At 46.1% G+C, this 20,968-nt stretch overlaps 1 protein-coding gene across 1 annotated transcript in view; it reads left to right on the plus strand.

The window, feature by feature from the left end:
- The window catches only part of LOC115362942 (inactive phospholipase C-like protein 2), a 77,870-nt gene that overhangs the window by 27,481 nt on the left and 29,421 nt on the right, over window positions 1–20,968 (plus strand). The gene's annotated exons all lie outside the window — the stretch shown is intronic.

Here is a 20,968-nt window from a genome sequence, read left to right on the forward strand (position 1 = left end):
ATACCGAGTTCACACAAATCTCTCTTACAACTTCTCGTACTACAATATTACATTTATTTTTAATATCGGGTTGAAGTTGCCTGTGTCCTTCCAGGTTTACTCGGGCTGTTTTCACCAAGTGTGTGTTGCCAAATCTCAATAATATCCTTGTCTCTTTGTCAGAATGGAGTCGTTCCTCCTCCTCGTGGCCCTCAAGTCACTGACCTTCTTTGAGTGTAAATTAACAGATGAAAACCGTTGCTGAGTTGCTAGGCAACCGAGCCATTCTATTACCCTTCTCCCACATTTCATTCTGCTTTTCAAATTAATAAATTACAAATGCTGACTGACTGAACGCATACACGGCGCGCACGTGTTGGAATGGTGATGCTGCTGTTCGGAACGTATCACAGTTTATCGAGGGAAGGTCGCGTCCTTAGACTAGACAAACAATACAGTGCATACTTTTAAAACTGTGGCATAGCAGGGATACCGCGTGCTTGTTTTTGGGGGGGAGAAATTGACAGTGATTTGTTGCTCCAGCCGGCCATGTTACTCCATGAATATGTCTCTTTTATCTCACGGAGGAGCCACTTCATTGTCCATTGATCAGAGTCAGTGGATCTTCCTGCCACATGGCTGCTCAATCAATTTCACTTTCCCCTCCTGACAGAAAAGCCATAAGTTTAGAGAACAAGCTCTCATAATCAGAATCGATACCCTAGATGTGGAGGCCAAAAAAAAAAGAAAAAAAAAAATTTCTTTTGATAAGATGCTGTTTTCGTGTCTCCTCAGGCACATGTATCGCAAGTCCTATCCTCTCCCCCAGAAGGCCAGATTCACAACCAATGCCTCCCACTCGGTAATGAGCTGTCTGATAAGTTTTATGGGGCGGAAAATGCAGCACGCTGGTTAGGATCCTACCTGGCCAGCGTCAAAGAGGCTGACTTTGTATAGATGGTGCTAGTTCGGAAATCCAATGCCATTTTTCTCTTCTTCTTTCGATCATCATTCCCTCGATGAGTTCTCTGCTGTGCGGCTGCTGGTCTCAATTTGACAGGTATAATCCAGCTCACCCCTGACTCCCTGCTATATGACATTCACCCGAAGCAGACACCCTAAAATGAAAAGCCTGTCTCACACAAATGTGGAGAATTAAACGTGCAGACACAGATTAATGTGGACTATATGACGCAGAATATCTTTATTTATTGTTGCAATTTATTGTTTTGGTATGTTGAAGAAAAAAACAACCATAAATTGAGCTCAGTGTTGGGGAATTGAGGCTGCTGAGGCTGTGTGGAACATATTGGCTCTCACAGAGGACAATCATGTAAATTGCAGCGGGCTAATTTTACTCAAGAGAAGCCTCTTTCTTCCTCTGCTTATACAGGAAACACACAGATGCCATTACAGAAATAAGCAGATGACAAGATCAGCCTCGCTCCATCGCTCTGTCTCTCCCTGTTGTTTATCACAGTGTCAGCTTGTCCGCTGATTCCCAGTGGTCTTAGTCAGAGGTCATTAATCTTCCATCTTGGATTGGCCCCTGTGATGTCTGAATGCGGGATTCGGTGGCTGTAACATGATGTAGAGGGATTCCCGTATCAGGGATCCCTGCTGTTTGTATGACCTTGTAGCCCGGGGAAGACTGGAGCAGGAGCAGCTATCCCTGGAGGCGTCCTGTGAGACAGAGGAATAAAAATACCGCAATCAAATCAAATCGTAAAATTCAAATATAAACAGTATGACAGATACAACAAATGGGGAAAAAATAGAAGAGAGAAATCAACAAATGGTAGAGGGAAAAAGCAAAGGCACCGCTGTTTTCGATGCAAACCAGATAGAGGTAAAAGTCTCTCTCACCACAAGAAAGCCCAATGAATAAAATAATGATTAAAAAACAAATGTAATGAAAGAGACACAACTATAAATCAAAAATAGAATAGTAGAGATAAAACTTGAGCCTATCTTAAGTATTTTAATAGTACTGGAACAGTTATATGTTCATTTGTAGAGCACAGTTCTGCGAACACACACACTAAAAAAAATCCAGGCAAGCAAAAATCACAGCAAAAATGTTTTTATGCAAAATGTTCTTAGCCATCACACCCAAAATCACACGTTACACTCGCGGTTAATGCATATATCCTGCATACATTTGCTGCCGTGGGAAAAACATGCCCTGCGTTGTCACACATACCGTTTTTTTTTTTTTTTTTTTTTTTTTTTTTTCACCGCTGTCACCTGATGCGTTCTGCACAATCTGCAAAACCTCCATTAGTCTGGCAAACCACGTCAGAATCCACCGCTCTCGCTGACATTATTATTAAATGTTTATGATGACAAGGCATAAAAATGAATTTAGCTGGGATAAAATGCATCAGTCCTGTGTCAGGTATCTTGTAGGGCTCATTTCATTTCCCGGGCCATAATTTCCCTGCTATCTGTTGCAGATGAGCTTCTGGGGAAAAAAAAAAAAAAATGTTGGGTGCAGCCATGCCTAGCTCCACTGAAGAAAGGGCGCCCACGATGAATTTTAATTACTCATACGCCTGAAATTGGTAGTCGATTTCAATCTGGGTTCTGCATTTTGACAGACAAGGCTTCGTACTTGCGGCTCATGAAAGAATCCGCCTGCGATAGGATGTGGGTGCCGCTGCAGAAAGCTTCGTGAAATGCAGTAGGAAGCAGAGGTTTGATGAAAGGTGTTTTAGTGCTGCAGGTACACTCTGCCTCTGCTGGGCACTGCACTGCATGCATGGAGTGTGTGTGTGTGCTTGTCGGAAGATGTTCTGCTTCCTGTTTGTCTTCAAGGTGAATGAATCTCTTGTCTCCCCTTCCGTGGCTGTTTTACCATAATGTTTGCTCTCTGATGACAATCTTATAGGATTAGGGAGCGAGCTGTTTTTTCTGTCTCTCTTATGTTTGATCAGATTAGCTGCTGAGCATTCGTGCAGTTTTGTGTGAGTGTGTGTGTGTGTGTGCGTGCGTGCATGTGTGTGTGTGTTTGTGGATGTTGCACAGCATGCTCTCTTGTCCTTCAGGTGCCCCTCGCTATGCAAACACTGAACCAAAGGGAATGGGAGAGAAAGGGAGAGACAGAAACCACAACGGAAGGCTTTACTCACTTTCCCCTCGTGTTTTCACATCTGCCAGAGCAGCTTTTCAAAGTTTCACTGGTATTACCACCTTGCTGCAGTGTTACAATTATGTTAAATCCTCCTGACGGGGCAGCCTGCACAGTGTGCAGGGCGGTGCGGCGCTGACGTTGCTGTTGCCTGTAATGAGTGTAGTAAATCAGCCAGGACGCTCACAGACACAGTGTGTTAAATTACAATAATCCCCTTTTGTTCAGGAAGTGGCAAAGGGGCTTCCACTTGCACGGCCCAGTGGTCAAAAGAAAACTTCCGGTGAAAAATCACAGACGGAGGGAAGCAGAAATAAAATAAACAGGATAAATAATGGTCACATTTAGCTCGCGCGAGGACGGGGCATCCTGGAGACGAGTGTGTTTAGAGTTGGAGAGAAATGCTGCACTGCGAGCAGGAAGGAAGAGAAGGGAGGAGTCGGGGAAAACAGCAGATGGATGAAGAGAGGAGCGCTCGGTATGATCCCTACCTGCATGCGGGCCGTCCTCACAGCCTGGCCTCGGATTCTGCCGAGTTAACCGAGCTAGGGAAAAGATCATTCATCTGAGGGGAAGACTCCGGCGGCCTTGAACCCTTCCTCGCTGCGAGCATATTGATTTTTTTTTGGAGCTCACATAGGAATTTCATACAGCACGCGTTAAACTACAGCACACAAATCACTTCTGCTGGAAGGGAGCTGGCGGGGAGAGTAATCACCAACAGCTCTTTCATCGGGATGGATATCGAGAAACTTTATTTTAAGGCTTTGCGGAGTGGGAGGTGTTGCCGCAGGGGGGAAATGCTTTGTTTGGCTGAGTTCGTGGCGCTTTGTGCCATCTTTCGCTCTACCCGCTTCATTCCCCCGCCTCCAGCCCTGAGCAGCTGTTCTGACCCCAGTTCCCCCCTCCATGCCCTTCATCGCCCACACACACCAGCCTGCTATGTCAAAGCAGACACTCCACCATGTTTTTTTTTTTTTTTTTTTGCCTTTTTTGCCTTCTCTGAAGGACATCAAGCACTTTACTGTATGTGTTTCCCTCCATCATGAAACAAACAAATACTCGACAAAAGCCCTCACTGTCCGCAGAGAGACGTGAGCAGTGCTGTGACTTTGGGTCTAATTTTTGCCTTTCAGATGAGGCCTTTGTCCAAATTTTTCCGCCCTATTAGACTTTATATAAGAATTTAAACATGCACATTCACACTGCACACAAGTTGTCCTCCTCAGTGCATGATCCAAGATGCATTACTGCAGCTTGGGGGTTGAGAAGTACGAGTGACGTTGATCGGGGCAACAGCTGTCTGTCTCCCAGGCATTCTCTCCAGGCAACGGGCCCGGCAGCTCCCCACAGAGAGGTAATGACAGGGGGCTGAGGGACTGGCCTGGGCACGTCCTCACATAAACACCAGGGATGTGGTTCTGCTACCAGAGCTGCTGTCTTACTGGGTTGTTAGGGGCTCGGCAAGGCGCTGTAAACTCAACCTCAGGGGGAGATAACACAGCCCAACACAACCGGGCACCAAAGGAGCCTCAGGGTGCTTCACTCTCCCTCTGTATCAGTTTCTCTCTCGCTTTGATTTCACCATGTCAGGGGTGTGTGTGTGTTTGTGTGCGTAAATGTGCATCTGCAGTTGTGATCTACACAACGCAGTGGTTTGGAGATAATCCTCTTTTCAAGGTTGTGCCACAAGTCCAGCAAATAAACCTTGCATGTGACACAGATCAGCCTGAATGAAAAGCTGCTGAAACACAATGCCTCTCATCCAAACAGAGGGAAAGAAAATGAGATTTAAGAGATAGAAAGCTCCGATAAAGCCCAGAGTTTTCAGGGACTTTGAAAAGCTGATCGAGCACCGTCCTTTTTTTTTACATCGATAGGGCAGGCTGAATTTTCTTTGTTTTTCCCTCTGTGCACACAACCGCAACTTGTGCACCAAGAACGGATCGCCCTGCATCAAACTACGTGCAGCGTGTCTCTCGCTTCTGTTGTGCCTATACCACAAACACCACTTTGTGCCGAGAACAGCAGTTGAGCCTCTCAGCATGAGATTCATCTGATAAAAAACATGCGATACATGTTTGGTGCTTATAAGTATTAAAAAAAACAGCAGAGATGATATTGTAGGTGATCCTGATTACATAATAGGAAACAGGCGCCTTATGTGAAATTGCAGGGGATCAATTGAAATGAGGATCCTTTAAACTCAACTGAAACAAAAAAAAATGGAATAAATAATGCAATAACATGTGTATTGCATGTTTTTGTCAGGTGAATCTCAAGACACCCTGCAGTTTTGCATAGTGCACCTTTAAATCAGCACAGCAGTAGAATAGCTGACACTGCATGCTTTCACTGGTCTGTGTCCTCACCCTAAAGCCCCTGATACACCACTCCCACAGTCGGCCATCAGCCCTAAAGCCCATCGTTGCCTGTGATCGCTAATAGAGATCGACTGATTAATTTATCGGTCGGCCGTTTATTCAGGCCAATATCTGGCATTTTGAGATAACTGGCATCGGTCGATATCTGCACTCATGATGCTGATAAACACAAAATGTCTGCAGACACATCTGCAGGCAGCCTGTCAGTGCGGCTGCTGTGGAACAATGTTGGCACTCCCTCTTGTCTGCTGATAAATGCTGTTGTTAAGTGCACTAAATTTTATATATATATATATATTTTTTTTTTTTTGCTGTTTCAATTTTGTTTCTGATTTTGTTTCTGATTTATGTTTCTGAATTGTTGCCGGTGGGATTAAACGGGTTAAGTTGTTGTGTTTTATCAGATGTAAAATAAATAAATAAATAAATAAATAACAAGAACAACAACATGATATCAGCATTATATATCAGCCATTGACGGCTCTGCTCTGTAAAAAATGTTGGCATCGTCCATTGGAAAAACCCACATCAGTCGACCACAAATTAACCAGAGAGAGCAGGTTGAAGTGAACAAAACCTCTCCCACAAGCAGAAAGACTCGCAATTCCTATAACAAGACAACGACGTATTCAGAGTGGTGTGAAAACGAAGGGATGAAGGACTCTTTGTTTCTTTCTTTATCCTGAGGCTGCGTGGCCGGAGGTGTATGGGACGATAATTAATCTCGCCATCAGCCTCGGCGTTGTAGCTCTTGGATGTGGTTTTGGTGTGTCCCAGCTCTCACCCTCACCTGACCTGCTGTAAACCTTGAAGCCCCGCCTACTCCAGTTCAACATGGCGGCCTGAGATTCTTTGTGAAACTGGGTCAGGTTGTATTGAGGCCAGGATATTAGCGTGGCTTTTTCCCTTTTTTTTTTTTTTTTTTTTTTTTTTTTTTTAGCTTCAGCCTCGCCAGCTTTTCACCTCCCCTCCTGCTGCTCACTTCTCTCCTTGGGAATCCTGAGTCTCTGTGAAGGGGAGAGGCTGGACCTAAAAATAGGGCCCGTTGTTCTCCTTGTTCCTTCCTTGTGTACCCCCCTTCTCTCTCTACCGACGGATACCGTGCAGCCCCGTTCCTCTGCGCAGGTTTTTCCACTGCAGATCCGTCAAATTCGGTCGGCGCCCGGCCCGCCCAGAACGGGACACCTGTGTCTCCTTGCTGCAGTCCAGCCAGGCAGGCAGTCTCTCTGGGCAAACACAGGGGTCACCTTCACCCAGAGCTCTTCTGCAAAGTGGGCTCGTTGAACCGTGCTGCTCCCGTGTCGTCCGCCCCTCTCTTTACTCTACATTTAAACAAGCACACACACACACACACATACACACATGCTTCCTCCCCCTGCCTCGCCTGCTCAGCCATGTCCTACATTTGTCTCCACTACCGGGAGGAAAAGCGACTAAAGCTGTAATTCATATCTGCAACTCCAACCAGGATGTGGTAGCTCGGCAGCTGTAGGGCACCGGGCAGACGCAGTTAAAGTGATTCAGGCTAACTAGGAATTTGACAGCCCACTAGATGTACAGATAGCACTAATGCTAATTCAGCCTTTCTCCCTCCCTGCTCTCACGACAGGCGCAGGCTGTGCTAAATCATCCCTAACCAGCAACATAAAAGCTTGGATGATAATATAGCTGTGTGATATGGACAAGGTCTTCCATAATTTAATATCTTGATAACAATAAATATCACAGTGTTGTATGTTCTCTGTAAATTTGATGCAAGAAAAAAAATTGTCTGTACAAAAAAAAAAAAAAAACCCACATGCGTCATTACTGCTTTTTGATACGTCTGTGAACTAAACACAAATGAATAGCACTTTCTCTTCTCTGCTTTTATTTGGAAGTGACATTGAACAGGACTGAGGTTTGCTTTTGCTTTCAGCACTTGCCTTTCATTGGCACTCCCTCTGCTGCCTCTCATGGTTCTTTGGTAAAGTGGTAGAGGAGGTTGGAGTGTGAAGTGAAAACCGATCTGTTTTCTGTTTTTTTTTTTTTCTGTATCGTTTTTCTGGTCAGTGTCAGGTTAAAAACCCCCCGTCTGAAAGACAGTGCCTCGTCCTCAAGTCCCTCATCTTTGGTCGGGGTGAATCCCTGCAGGGAGTTTCGCTCTGTGTCATGCTCCTCGATGTGTGTTTGCTGTTTGGGCTCATGTGTAGTAACGGTGCATTCAAGACAACTAGGAGCACAAGGGCGTGAAATGTTGCTTTTAAGTGGCTTTCGCAACAGTATCGCTCGAAACGATTGAGAAAAATCTCTATTGATAGACATTTTTCTCTACATATGTATCGTCAGAGATGATGATATTTAAAAGGCGGCGTTAGAGTCGGGCACAGTCCGAGTTTGATCAGCCATGCAAGTGCCACGGTGAATGATAAAGCGTATCAAGAGGAGAGAGAAGGAGCCCTGTAAGGAGTCTGATCTCACCGCACATCAAAGATAGGCTGGTGCAGATACCACGTTGGAGTTATTTTTTTCCTCCTGGCACTGGAACAGTCCGCGAGTTGGTTTGCCAGCCTCTCGGCGAGACAGCAGGAGCCCAGGCAAGGATCAGGCTCACAAGGGTTATTTATAGAGTTGAGTGGGCTTCACGGACACAGGCGTGGAATGTGTCAGAGAGAAAATGCATCATTTATCAAAGCTTGCTCGGAGACGTGTTCTTATTTTTGCCAAATGCCAAGCAGGAGTCGAGGGGTTTGGGAGAAAACGCGGTCTTTTACGGGAAAAAGTGCCCTGTAAGCTGCCCTGCTCCTCTTCCCACACAGAGTCCTCTGCACCTACACAGGAGGCTGGACTTGACTGAACACTTGCCAATTACAGTATAGCGCCCCTCTCCCTTCCGCTCCTCCAGCATCTAAATAGATTCTCAACCCTGGCCTGTTCGCTGCTCACAAAGAGAGCGGAGGTTTAAAATACACATAGGGTGGGCGTTTGGAGAGTAGGCATACTACACACTGGGGCAGGTCTGTGCTCCCACAGTATGAGAGTGTCACAATGAAACAGGGAGTGCTTTGTGTGTGTGTGTGTGTGTGTGTGTGTGTGTGTGATCTGAAAAGGAAAGCTGAATAGAATGAGGGGGACTCTATTGGGATTCTGTCACAGGAATCGTGGACATTTATTATGGCGCTCCATCATGGACAATGACTTCAAAAGAATGAGATAGAGAGAAATGAGGAACCGTTATCAAGGACAAGCTGGGGTTATGTGTGTGTGTGTGTGTGTGTGTGTGTGTGTGTGTGTGTGAGCACATTTATGTATTCAGAGCTGTGGGATGGGGGGGTGTCTCTGTGCTCACCACGAGGCACATCTGTCAGAGGACACCACAGGATGCCGCCTCCCCCACCCATCTCCTCCCTTCTCCGGTCCCATTTGGGGAGCAGAGGAGGGAAAAGAGGAGAGGCGAGGTGGAGTGAGGAGGAGGAGGAGGAGGAGGAGGAGGAGGAGGGGGCGGCATAGCAGAGGTGTCCTGTACTGCAGCAGCACAACTCTCTGGTGGCAGGCAGGGCACTTCCCTTCCCTCCCCGCCATCAGCTGCAATGCAGACGGCAGTCAAGGTTATGCCAGCGGCTGCAGTGAGAGACTGAAGTATTGAGGACACTGGGGCAGCCAGGCAGAGACAGTGAACAAGCTTTAGGAAACTCATGGCCTTGCTGTCCCATAATGCATTTATTTATAGCCGGAGAACCTTCATATGCAGACTGGCTGCCGCATATATCCCTTCCCAGCTCCTGCAACAGCGTTTGATGTTACTGGGGCTCGGAAGCGAGCGGCTTTGCCTCCGTTACTTTGCACAGATAGCATCTCTCCCCTTTTCTCTTGTGCCGTGGATGCACCTGTAATCTTTTGACAGGCTGTCATTTCGCATGAAACCTTATCTCTGATGTGGAGGGTAAATGGCTGTGGAGACGTGTGGCACGGGACTGGCGGGGTGACATTTGCTGTTAATCAGCCTTCCCCGTTTCAATCCTCTGCTCGCTCGGTCCGTGCGTGATAAAACGCGCCAGTCTCAGCTGCACCGCTACGCCGAGGTCCGCAGGCTTGGCTGCTGTGTCTGGTCAAGGCGGCGGAGAGGCGCAGTTGCTTTGGAAGTAGATCAGAGGGAGGCCACATCTGGTAGCGTCTCACATCAGAGCCACCACAACGTCCTCACTTCCTGTACAAAGTGAGATGTAGTCAGCGAGTGTCTGTGCCAGACTTTGAGAGGAAACAGGAAAGAATGTCCAACATTCCCACGTCCTGCATGTGTGTGTGTGTCTCTCTCTGTCTGTGTGTGTGTGTGTTAATACCCAAACGAATTCCTCTGGCCTGTGCCTGAGGCCTAGGCAGACAATTCATTGTGTGCAGGTTCAAAACAGCTGCCTCTGTCAAATGCTATTGAGGCAGTGATAGATCATTTCCCGCAGGGTGGCAGCGTACAGCGCACCACTAGCCCGGCCTTAATTGTTTCCCAGTATCAATCTCATCTCTTTATTGCTGCTGTGTGATGGGATACAGAAGGAGAGGCACAGAGAGATGCAGAAATTAAGAGGGAAGGCAAGACAGACAGAAGTAGACGGAGAGATTGCGACAGAGAAAAGCAAACACAGGTGAAAGAGTTAGCGAGCGGTTGACAGCCGGGAGGGTAGCGATGACAAGACCCAGGTGTCAAGTCACCCGTGTCAACTATTATACTCCCATCAGTCATCATCAGGACAGAGTTGGGCAAACACACTTTCATGTCACGCCCCCTCCCCACACATCCTCCACATCCTGGGCAAACAGAGCCGAGATCGGCCGCCTCTGGCTCAAAACCTTCTGGAGAAATGAGAAAACATTGTTCTAAGGAGCGCAGCGAGGAGAATGCTAATTTTTGGAGAGGAGACGACACCATTTAGGTACATCAGCGACTTACTGACACCAAGGGCAATTACAAGGGTGATTATTTAAAGGAACACTTCTCCTAAAATACAACAAAATATACATATTTAGACGATTTCGGTGTGATTTGGAGACGTTTCCAGTCTGTTGTCATTTCCCCTGTTTCCCAGCTCCACAGTACAATGGGGCTGGATGAGTAATCTTTTGTGGAGCTCAAACTGTCAAAAATGTACAATGTGTGAGAAAAACTTTCCAAAAAAAAAAAAAAAAAAAACTAGTGCCTGGCATAATCCACAACCATCATCATTTTTTTTTTTTTTTTTTTCTGCCAAAGAACGCCAGGAAGCCATATTTATCCGCCTCAACTGTGTACTCATTGAGGAGGATAGATATAGTACCATTTTGGTGATTTTTATGGCTCCACTTGGATGGAAAGGTGATGCGAGAATGACTCTTGGGCCAGAGAAATGTTTCCAGAGTATACTGTCAGAAATGCAGGGTGATCCAGGGTGACCTCACCACTCCCACTCAAAGCATGTATAGGCCAACCCCTGACAGCCCGAAGCGCCTCTCTGCATCACAGCAAATGTACGAGCTTAATGAACATCATTAGACCCAGAGAGGCCAACTATTCATTAATGTAAAGCAGAACATGCAAATGAACTTGTTTTTTTTTGTTTTTTTTCCCACTGACCCTCACCACATCATCGAATGCCTTCATATTTCATAAGAACATCCCGGTCCGAGCTCCAAAAATAAAAAAATTGTCAGGCCGACCAAGACCAACAACAACAATCATCAGCCGAGGCATATTTTCATTCTTTAGTTGACTGATTGAATCTTAATCTCTTAATCCAAGGAATGATAGCAGACCACATAAAACGATGACAAATAGATGAAAAGATTGACGCAACTGCGTTCGCTCCATTTTTAGGGCTTACACTTTGTTTACATTTGTAATGTTGATGAACACTGGGTAAAACTTGATATTTCCAATTAAAACACCCCTTTAAAAAAAAAAAAAAAAATCCTGTAGTTTGTAACATCTGAAGGTAAAAACTGTGGTGTTGTGGCTAATTCCTGTAGTTTACGTGACAAAAACAAATTACTTTTATTATAGTTATTATTATTATAGTTATTCCTTCTCTGATGATATTTTGGGGCATTTTCAGAATGAACCTTATACAAGTAATGTTATGTGATAGTGGTCAGAATGGCACATTTTCTGCTAAAGGGCTTCAATTATAGATAGATAGATAGATAGATAGATAGATAGATAGATATACTTTATTAATCCCAACCAGGGAAATTCTCGTGTCACAGCAGCAACAGTAGAAACATATAATAAAGAATAAAGTAAAATAAATAAAATACAATAAAGACTAAATATATACAATAAAGACTATAAAGACTAAAAATTAAAATATACTATAGGGCTAACCTAAAAATATGAGATATGAAGTCAATAATAATGAGCTAATAAAAGATAACTATTTAAGTGGCTGGCAGGTTTTGTCGCCTGTTATTTGGTTAGCAAGACTAACTTTCTCTCATCTGATGAAATGTCTCAGAAACTGACTGCACTCACCTTTGTCAGCTTGTGTTGGGGGTGGGGCAGTGAGGTGGGGTGGGGTGGGGGGTTGGGGGTCGGGAATCCTCCTCCACAGTCTCCTCTGCAGAGATAGCCAACAGGTCGGACAGGTTTCTCCATTTTGCTGCAGACGTATTTTTTTCTTCCTCTCTTACTTTTTATGCTCCACATGTTCTCTTTTCATCTTGCTTCTCCATTATCTGAGCTTCTGCAGTGACATTACTGACTCCTCCACTCTGTCTCTGACAAACGTGTCTGAGAAGCCACTAATTAGTCGCTAAGTGAAGAAAAAAGTTTGTGCTCCGTTGGCCTGCAGGAGATTGCAGCTCACCGGGATTTTTCTCGGTGCTCCAGATGGCCCGTCCGTACCTGCCAACACCGTTTTTCCCGGGTTTCTCCCATATTTAGAGGCCGCCTCCCCACGCCCTTGTTTCTTCTCCTGGGAAACTCCCGTAATTTGCATGACCCTCAAACTTTATTGTGAATCATCGTCACGTGGATCTTTAAGTTTTGTCAGCACGACCTGATTCAAGGGGCGTGTGCACGGTTGAGCTCTGGTGTCAAAATGTCCGGGCATGGTTGGTTTTAATCCATGGCAGGGAAAAATAACATGAGCCAAAATATATTACAAAAAAAAACCAACAACTCCTGTACTAATGATAATAATATCATCCATATTTTGAAACCCAAATGTCAGGAGGTATAGGCCAGTCCGCTATTGGTCTTCAGGCTGCACCCTACTAATCAAGATGCCAGTTTTATTTATTTATTTATTTATTTGCCCAGATGAAATTCTCATGCCGATATGGACACTTCACTTTCTGCCCACGAGAAGTGACTAATCAAAACTGAAATGCAAAGCACAAAGCTGTTTCCCAAACAGCTGTGAGTGAGCGCTGTGTCCGGAGCAAGCTGGGCTCATTGTTAGACCTCGTGCCTCTCTCGTCCCGGCGGTATAAAGCAATCACAGGCCGCCCGTGTCGGTAAACATGAGCGCGCTGTGTGCTGTTTACCGGTGTCACGTCCGATTTAAAGTTCAGACCGTTTTCAAACATTTTCCTCTCACCGTGCGGAGTCGCCTGATGCAGCTCTGACTGGATTCTCTTACAGTACCGTGACTTTTTTTTTAGACGGGAAGGTAGGTTCCCAGCGGGCATCGGACCCTCTAACCTCGGCAGATTTAGTTCCTCGTCCCATTTAGAGACACCCAACCACAGGTAGTCGTTATTAGGCTAGAAGCGAGAGGGCAGAGATTATATGAGAGTTGGCGCAGACAGTGGAGGAGGTGCGATATAGTGATAGTGAACTGCATTGATAAAATAACCTTCAAACATCCTCCCAAATCAGGGAGCGAAGCCAAGAGTGGAACTGACGGGAGACGAGAGGGGAATCTCGGGACACGCTGCCTCTTCCACTGTCCACTCTGTCTCTCTCTCTCTCTCTCTCTCTCTCTCCCTCCCACATACAAAGGATTATACTGTCATTATTCAACACCGAATTTACAGCATTACCAACGTGACCCGACGCGCAGTCAATCACCGAGAGTGAGGGAGATGACTGGCGTCGAGGATGAGAGCGGCTGGCTGGTGTACGGAGGGCGACGGCGGACTGATATAAAACACAGGTAGTTGACCGTGAGGAAATCCTAAGCGGGACGACGTGATGTGAACTTGTATGACAGCATCTCCCCCTCTCTCTCTCTCTCTCTCCCAGAACACACACACACACACAGGAAGTACATATAGCACACCTTAACATAGCTTTTGCAGGAAATAATTGGCCCATTGGAGATGCGTGGTGATGGAAAGTAGGAGGAGGAAGGCAACTGGGGAGAACGTGTAATAGAGCATCCACAGAGTAGCTTGCATTTAGTGCGTAATGTATGTGTGTGTGTGTGTGTGTGTAAAACATGCAGTGAATTCAGATGGACATATTATGATTTATGACCCCAGAAGCAAGTCCAGTCATATCAGCACACCGTATTGAACGCTTTCATGACTGATAAAAAATAAATGAATAAATATATAAATGAAATAAATGGAGCCTCTTACGCAGGCCAATGCATCGCAACGGACACGTCCAAAACAGCCCATAGTCCTCTTTGCTTTTTGCCCCGGCTCCGCAGCTCAATAGCATTGACCTGCACTCTCTCGGTGGCCCGGTAATTAGTGGATTGTTTGGTGCACTTTGCCTCGTTCAAAGTTCTCTGGGGGATTTGCACTCATTATCGGAGCACGGAAGGAGTGTTAACAGCAGATCTGGGGGTTTGTTTTCGAGGCACAAACAGCACCATGTACAGCGGACCACCTGGATAAAGGAGTAAATCCATTTGTGCGCCCGGACACACACACACACACACACTTTCTCTCTCATTGCACGCATTCTCTCACATTCTCTCTTAGATGTTCGCCTTCTCGCCTGTTCACACGTTGCGCCGGTGTTCTGCGAAAGCCTCACTAAGATGGTGTGATGGGTTGCACAATGTGCGGCTGAGGCTACCGCTTGGAGAATTTAAACAGCCACCCACACAAGAGATTACTGTAACAAATGGTGTTTTTTTTTCTTTCTTTTTCTCTTTTTCTTTTACAGTCTTTCCTTGTGGTCCTTGCCTTTTTCCATTATTTCTCCTTCTCACATCGTCCCCCGTGGGATGACAGCCGCCATGCGTCCATCACGCACCGCACAGCAGATGAGGCACTGATGAAACTTTATGAAACGATCCTTGTCATCTCTCCTTTACACCCCATCCAAAATATATAGCGCTGATACCTAAGAAGGGGCGCTGCCATGTTGGTTTGCCTCTCTTTCACGTCACACGCGGCATCTCTGACGCCGCTGATCGGATTTTCGCGAAGCTTAAGGGAATGATGCGTCTCGCTCTTCCAATCTGGCATTTTTCAAGTTGCGCTGGCCTCGTTTCAAATGTCCAATTCAATTCGAAGATGCTTTATTGGCATGACGGGGAAAAAAATGCCATGTTGCCAAGGGAATATGTTATTGATATAGTATTTAGCTTTCTCTCTCCCCCTGTTGCTCTCTCGCTCGCTTTCTCCCTCTCTTTGTCTCCCTTCTGCCCCCTCTCCGAATTTAATTTTTCAATTTAATTTAATATGCTTCATTGGCATGGATGTTGAACAGCATTGCCAAAGCATCTAAACACAATTGAATAAACATTAAACTCTCTCTCCCCCTCCGTCTCTTTCTTCTGCCTCTGTCTCATATACACCATGGCACACAAACACACACACACACACACTCTGAGCGATGATCTCCCTTCTCTCTCTCTCTCTCTTTCTCTCTCACTCTCTCTCTCACTCCATCGCCATTTTTTTCCACATCTCCGCTCCCTGGTGCCGGTCCCAAGGAGTTTGAGCGTGTTAGGGTGTGAATGATGTTCGCCTTAAGCCCCGTGTGGCAGAATTCAGATGTCACTCTGTGTAACCGGCTTGGATGTGGGGAGGAGGAGGTGCTGTGATGCCTCGGGGTGGGTGGGGTTAGAGGGCTGATGGCGGCGGTGGGGTGGTCATGACCTCCCACACCGCTTCACCCGTCGACCGGGGCCTCACGCGGATGCATGCGAAATCCTCAAAGGTGTCTCCGAGCTCTTCCGGTGCAACGCCTCAGTGCTCAAAAACACTGTATGTTTCTCATCCCCTTGCCCTTGCAGCCCATATTTACTTGCAGATATGCTCCCCCCTGCACTCAAAACTGGCAATTGCATCCCTTTCTTACCTTCTCCCAATTCCAAAACTCCGTCGCCTGCCTGATTGACATTGATTTGAAACGTCGCCGTCGTCCTTTAGCTGGATAAAATCGCAGCAGCGGGAATAACTCCACCCAGGGGAAAGTAAACTCATCCAGGCAGCTCGGCGCTCGCATCAGCTGAGAGGACGGCAGCCACTCTGATGAGAATCTTCAATCTGATAATTAGAGGGGGAGATGACTAGTGGCTGTAATGTTATTAATCAAATTGAACTTGTGATTAGCGACACTACTTCTTGCTGGGAAAAATGATATTATTACTGTAGCGCAGCATTGAATTCACTGTTACTACCAAAATGCTACTAGTGAGTATGTCTTTGTATGTGTGTGTGTGTGTGCTTAACATGCATGCATGCAGTTGCTGATGTAGCTGGTGGTCTGTCAGGGCGTATCTGCATAAGCTTCGATGCTGTGATCCCACTCAGGCACATAGAGCACACACATGCAGTGACTAACAGCGTGGAGAGGACGTCATCAGCAGGGTCCTGCTCTGTTCTGTATCTCTGCCCATTACCCACGCACCCCTGCTGCCTTATTCACCCATCCGCAGCACGCACAACAACACACAGAGATCACTTTGTAGCTCTGTGGGTGAGAAGAATCGAGCCGTGTCTGAGTACTTTCCGCAGGGCTGTTTTACAGTAGCGATAAGAGCGGAGAATGGAGTAGTCGGTGGCAGGCGGCGATATAACGTTGAATAGAGCAGTTAGGATGAGAGGAGGTGGACGGGCTGGGGGGGGGGGCGGTTGGTTTTGGTGGGACGGCGTGGAAGGAAGGTGGGTGGTAGTAAATGAGGCCGCATGTCCATAGTCCCAGTGGAAGAGATAGCAAAACCATCGGGGGAAGGACTCATCTGCCAGATTTCAATAGCAGCCTGTGCCGCTCAGCACTCCGGTCATTTTTACATTTGACAGCCCAGCGGCTCAGACCCATAAGCCCCACTCCGTATCTCGCGTTAAAATCTTGTTTTTCTTAAAGCAAGTGAAAAATTTGCCAACGGGGGTAAGATTATCCCACCATCTCTGTTTCGCTTGTTTCAGGGATTTTTCTGAGGACAAGTATGAAAATGTTGAAACGAGGCAGAATAAGGCGGATTGGCCCGCTGGTATCGAGAAAATTACACTTTATTCAAGGAAATTCTGGAAACAAGTTGATTACCACTGGACATAAGCAGGATTATCTGATTGCTCTTGAAGATTGTTGCTTGTTTGAAGAAAAAAACAAGATTTTAACACTGTGTATCCGACTAAAGTACTTAAGTTGGAGAATTTATTTGTGGTGTACCGATATGGTCAAGTTGCTTCTGCTGCTGTGTAAGCACACAGGGCGAGAGGACTTATACGCAGCCAGAGGTCAGGCAGTGGGGGAAGCCCTGAGGGGCATCTGTTTGGGGTGCTGACGTTCCACACACACACACACACACACACACACTCACACACTCACACACCAAAGATGTGCAGCAGGCACCAGCCCTCCTGATAATGTTGCATTCCAGGCTGGGGGAGGATGGCCTTAGTCAACCACAGGCGTTTGGCTTTCAGAGCCAATAAAAGCTACAAATTTCTCTCTCTCTCTCTCTCTCTCTCTCTCTCTCTCTCTCTCTCTATATATATATATATATATATAATTGGTCTTGTTCCCAGTCTCGTAGCACCACTTTTCAGTCATATTGGCACACTCCATTAATGCAGTGCAACAGGGAAAGTGAGAGCTTGTGTTGCACTAATTGCCTGCCTGGAGTTAAGTTCTCCGTGTTGCTTAGTGCGGCTCAGCGCCGGAGTGTGACAGCGCTGACACACCGCCGCCCTTCACAGGACATCGCAGTGGCTTGTCTCACAGCCTGCCCGTCCCCATCAGCTTCATCATTCCATCAAGGAGTGTTTGACCCCACCTGGGGCAACCAGCGCCGCCACAGCATTAGGCGGGGGAGTTGGGGAGGGTTACCAAAATACCCCCTATCACCGCAGCAACAGCAACAGGCAGTCAAGCCAGAAGCAGGAAGAGGAAACGCACACACTCACACACACACACACACACAGGGAGAAAAACTGACATCCCTAGCAGGAAAGACCCCTGAGGCTGTGAGAAAATGGTGAGAGAGTGTGATAGGAGAGCAATTGATTTGGGGGTGAGGGGTGGGAGGGGCTGTATGTAGCAAAGAGAGAGAGATAGAAAAAAAGAATAAGGGTGAATAATTCAGGAAGGAGTGTGGGAGGGTTAATTCTGAAAATGAACTTATAATGATTTGATTTTTTACCCTGACCTTTCCTACTTATGCATACCCCTCAGAACCAATATTATTGACCAGTATTTAATCTATAACTATAGGTCGGCCGTGTGATTTCATGTGTAACATCAGTGATTGGAAAATGTATTCAGTATTGATGGAAATGAATGGACTTGCAGAAGCACGCTCCTCTTTGTCTCGCCTGCACGGTTTTGATTGTGGGGCCAAACCTGATGGTTCAAACACTTCCTTGTCTTACTTGGCTCTCCAACTAATTATAACAGCATGTTAATGAAATGCCAGATCACCCATGCACCCTTTGACCTTCTGTGGCCTGGGCACTTCCCCAAAGAAGGCCTGGAAACAATCAGACCTGACCAGAGCCCTTCCTGTTATCTCCCCATCCTCCCACTTTCTCAAACTGCTTTCTGCCTCACAGGGCTTTCAACACCGCTACTTAGTCTACTATTCAGTGTGAAAAAATAAAAAATAAAAATTCCGCCAGTCCTTGTTGTTTCAAGTGCATTTTCTCTTGTTTCAGGATTTTTTCTTGGAACAAGTGTAAATATGTTGAAACAATACAGATTAAGGCAAATCAGCCGATTGGCACCAAGAAAATGACACTAGATTCAAGAAAAGCCTGCAAACAAGTTGATTTGCATTGGACACAAGTGGGGGTTATCTCATCCCACTGGCAGATTTGTTCGCTTGTTTTTGAGAAAATCAAGATTTTAAGACTGAATGTGAGACTACGAAACTAACTTGCTAAGATGGAGGTTTTCATGAAGTGAAAACCCCAGTCAGTGTAGGTCTCCATCTGGTTGTATCTGCTTCAAAAACAGCTTCGGAAGAGCTCAGCGGAGGAAAGTCCGGTTTTGAAATAGACTTTTCGACCACCAGCAGAGCTGCTGGGCGTAGTTTTCTGTCGCAGGAGGCAAAAAGGAGAGTGACACGGTGGCTAGCAAGATTAAAGCCCATAGGATGGAGATTGAAATGTGATCTTATGATTATGGCCTGCAGATTCAACTCCATCTATATAAGCACTATGGTGGGCGGGGGAGGACGATATTTTGGAGGAAGCAGAAGCTTTAGGGAGTGGCTGTGGGAGACGGGGGCAGCCATGCAGTGGTCTGTCTGGGTCTCGCTATATGAAGTGGTTGACATGCTCTCTTTACTCCTAGATTAACTCTGTGAGAGAGTTGGGATAGCGTTCTCCTTCAGCTGAACCAACAGGCCTTACCCTCCTTTCCCTGGCTGATGTTTTACCATATGTTCTTGGGTCTTGGCTCCACCTCACGCAACAGCTGCATACCAACATCAAGTATTTCTTGAACGGGAGAAAATAATTGCTTAGATTTAGGGCAGAACGTTTTACAGCCCAGCCCCCACTGTGTGGCCGAGTGGAGTTTTCGCTTGTTCTTCCAGTGACTTCTGGCTGTTTTTTTTTTCTTAATCTCCTGGTGAACATGCCTGTTGACCTTGAGGCTCCCAGGACCACTGGTCTCTGGACTGGGCATGAAAGAACTTCAAACACAGAAAATTTCCAACCAGCCCAAACTTTTACTTTTCATTCATGGCGAATGCATTGAAACCGTATTCAGAGTTATTTTCTTTTTTCATGCATCATACAGCTTTATTAAATTCACTTCTGAGGAAAATAGGAACGAGGATGTGCAGTGCTTTTGTGTACAGAGAAAGGAGATAGAGGTCAGCAAACAAGGGCAAAGCCGAAGAGCGATGATTGTGTCATTTCCTCGGCTTTGCGTCAAGTGCCGCTCATTAATCGTGATGAGGTGCTGGGCGTCTTCTGCCTCTGGCCATCAGGTGGAAGATGGATGGCTCGGAGGTGTTTTACTGTGGCTAGAGCTGAACCATGCTCTCAGGAGATCCATCAGACCTGTATAGGCAGCCATTGTGTTGTGGCGAGACATGGGCCTACACAGTCCTCCTCCACCCTGGGACTTTCTTAACCCCTCCCTCCCCGGCTTTATTCAAACACAAACAGATTTAAAGACACAGATAGGCGAAGGTCAGTTGAAATTAAGTGCCTTTACTCAGCTAATCAAACATGTCCCCATTTTAAAAGTATTTTTCTAACCTCTATTTGTTTGTCATTCACAATCTCAGTGGTTTGTGCCCTTTTTTTAAAAATACAAAATACAGTCATTTTAAGATCACTGTAAATTCAGATTTAAACTTAGCCAAAGTACCATACTCTGTGGTGTGTGTTATTCAGTACGTCCATTTTCCGAGCCCAAATGAGGCCAGCTGCATCCAGGCTATCTGGCTAACCACAGTTTTTTTGTGGAAGTAGGGCAGAACTGTCTGTCTGCTGTGCACCAGCTAGGCTCACAGACTTGCAAGCAGCTAAAGTTCAGCAGTGGCAAGGCAGGTGGTGTGTGGAGCATCTGTTTTACTGTTTTCACATGAGTTAGGCGACAGAGTAAGATGCTCTTGTGAGAACTGGTTCCCTCAGAGCTTGAACAAACTTTGCCATGTCTTTCGAATCTGCTGGCAAGAAATGTATGTAATTTAGAGAGTTGCCCACAGGATGAATATTTAACTAGCAAATCTCATTTGCAGTTATAATGTGAAACTCTGAAGCTCTTTAAGGCCCCTTAACTTTGTTTGAGGAATGAAACCACTGAGACTTGAGCCAAGCCACAATCGTGTGCAGTTTCTTACCCTATCATTATAGCAAACACTACTCTTTTAAAAGAAACAGACGTCATGTTGCATGCATTATATCACGATTTGTCTTGTGGGAGAACCGCAGGAGTTACGCTGCCTTCACATGATGTTATGCAATTTAAACTATGAGTAGAATAATCAGACAAGGAGATATGCATTTTAAACAGGCATGTGATTATCTCCCAGGCTAATGTCATGGTTGAGTTTACAATGGGCTGCTTTGAATCTGTCAAAATGCCTCGGTTGTTCATCCCGGTTTAATAATCAAATGTCAAAGTGTGCCTGTCATGGGGCCCGTCCACCACCTCATCCCC

The sequence above is a fragment of the Myripristis murdjan genome, chromosome 8 (assembly GCF_902150065.1).
Source record: "Myripristis murdjan chromosome 8, fMyrMur1.1, whole genome shotgun sequence".
Taxonomy (NCBI): Eukaryota; Metazoa; Chordata; class Actinopteri; order Holocentriformes; family Holocentridae; genus Myripristis; species Myripristis murdjan.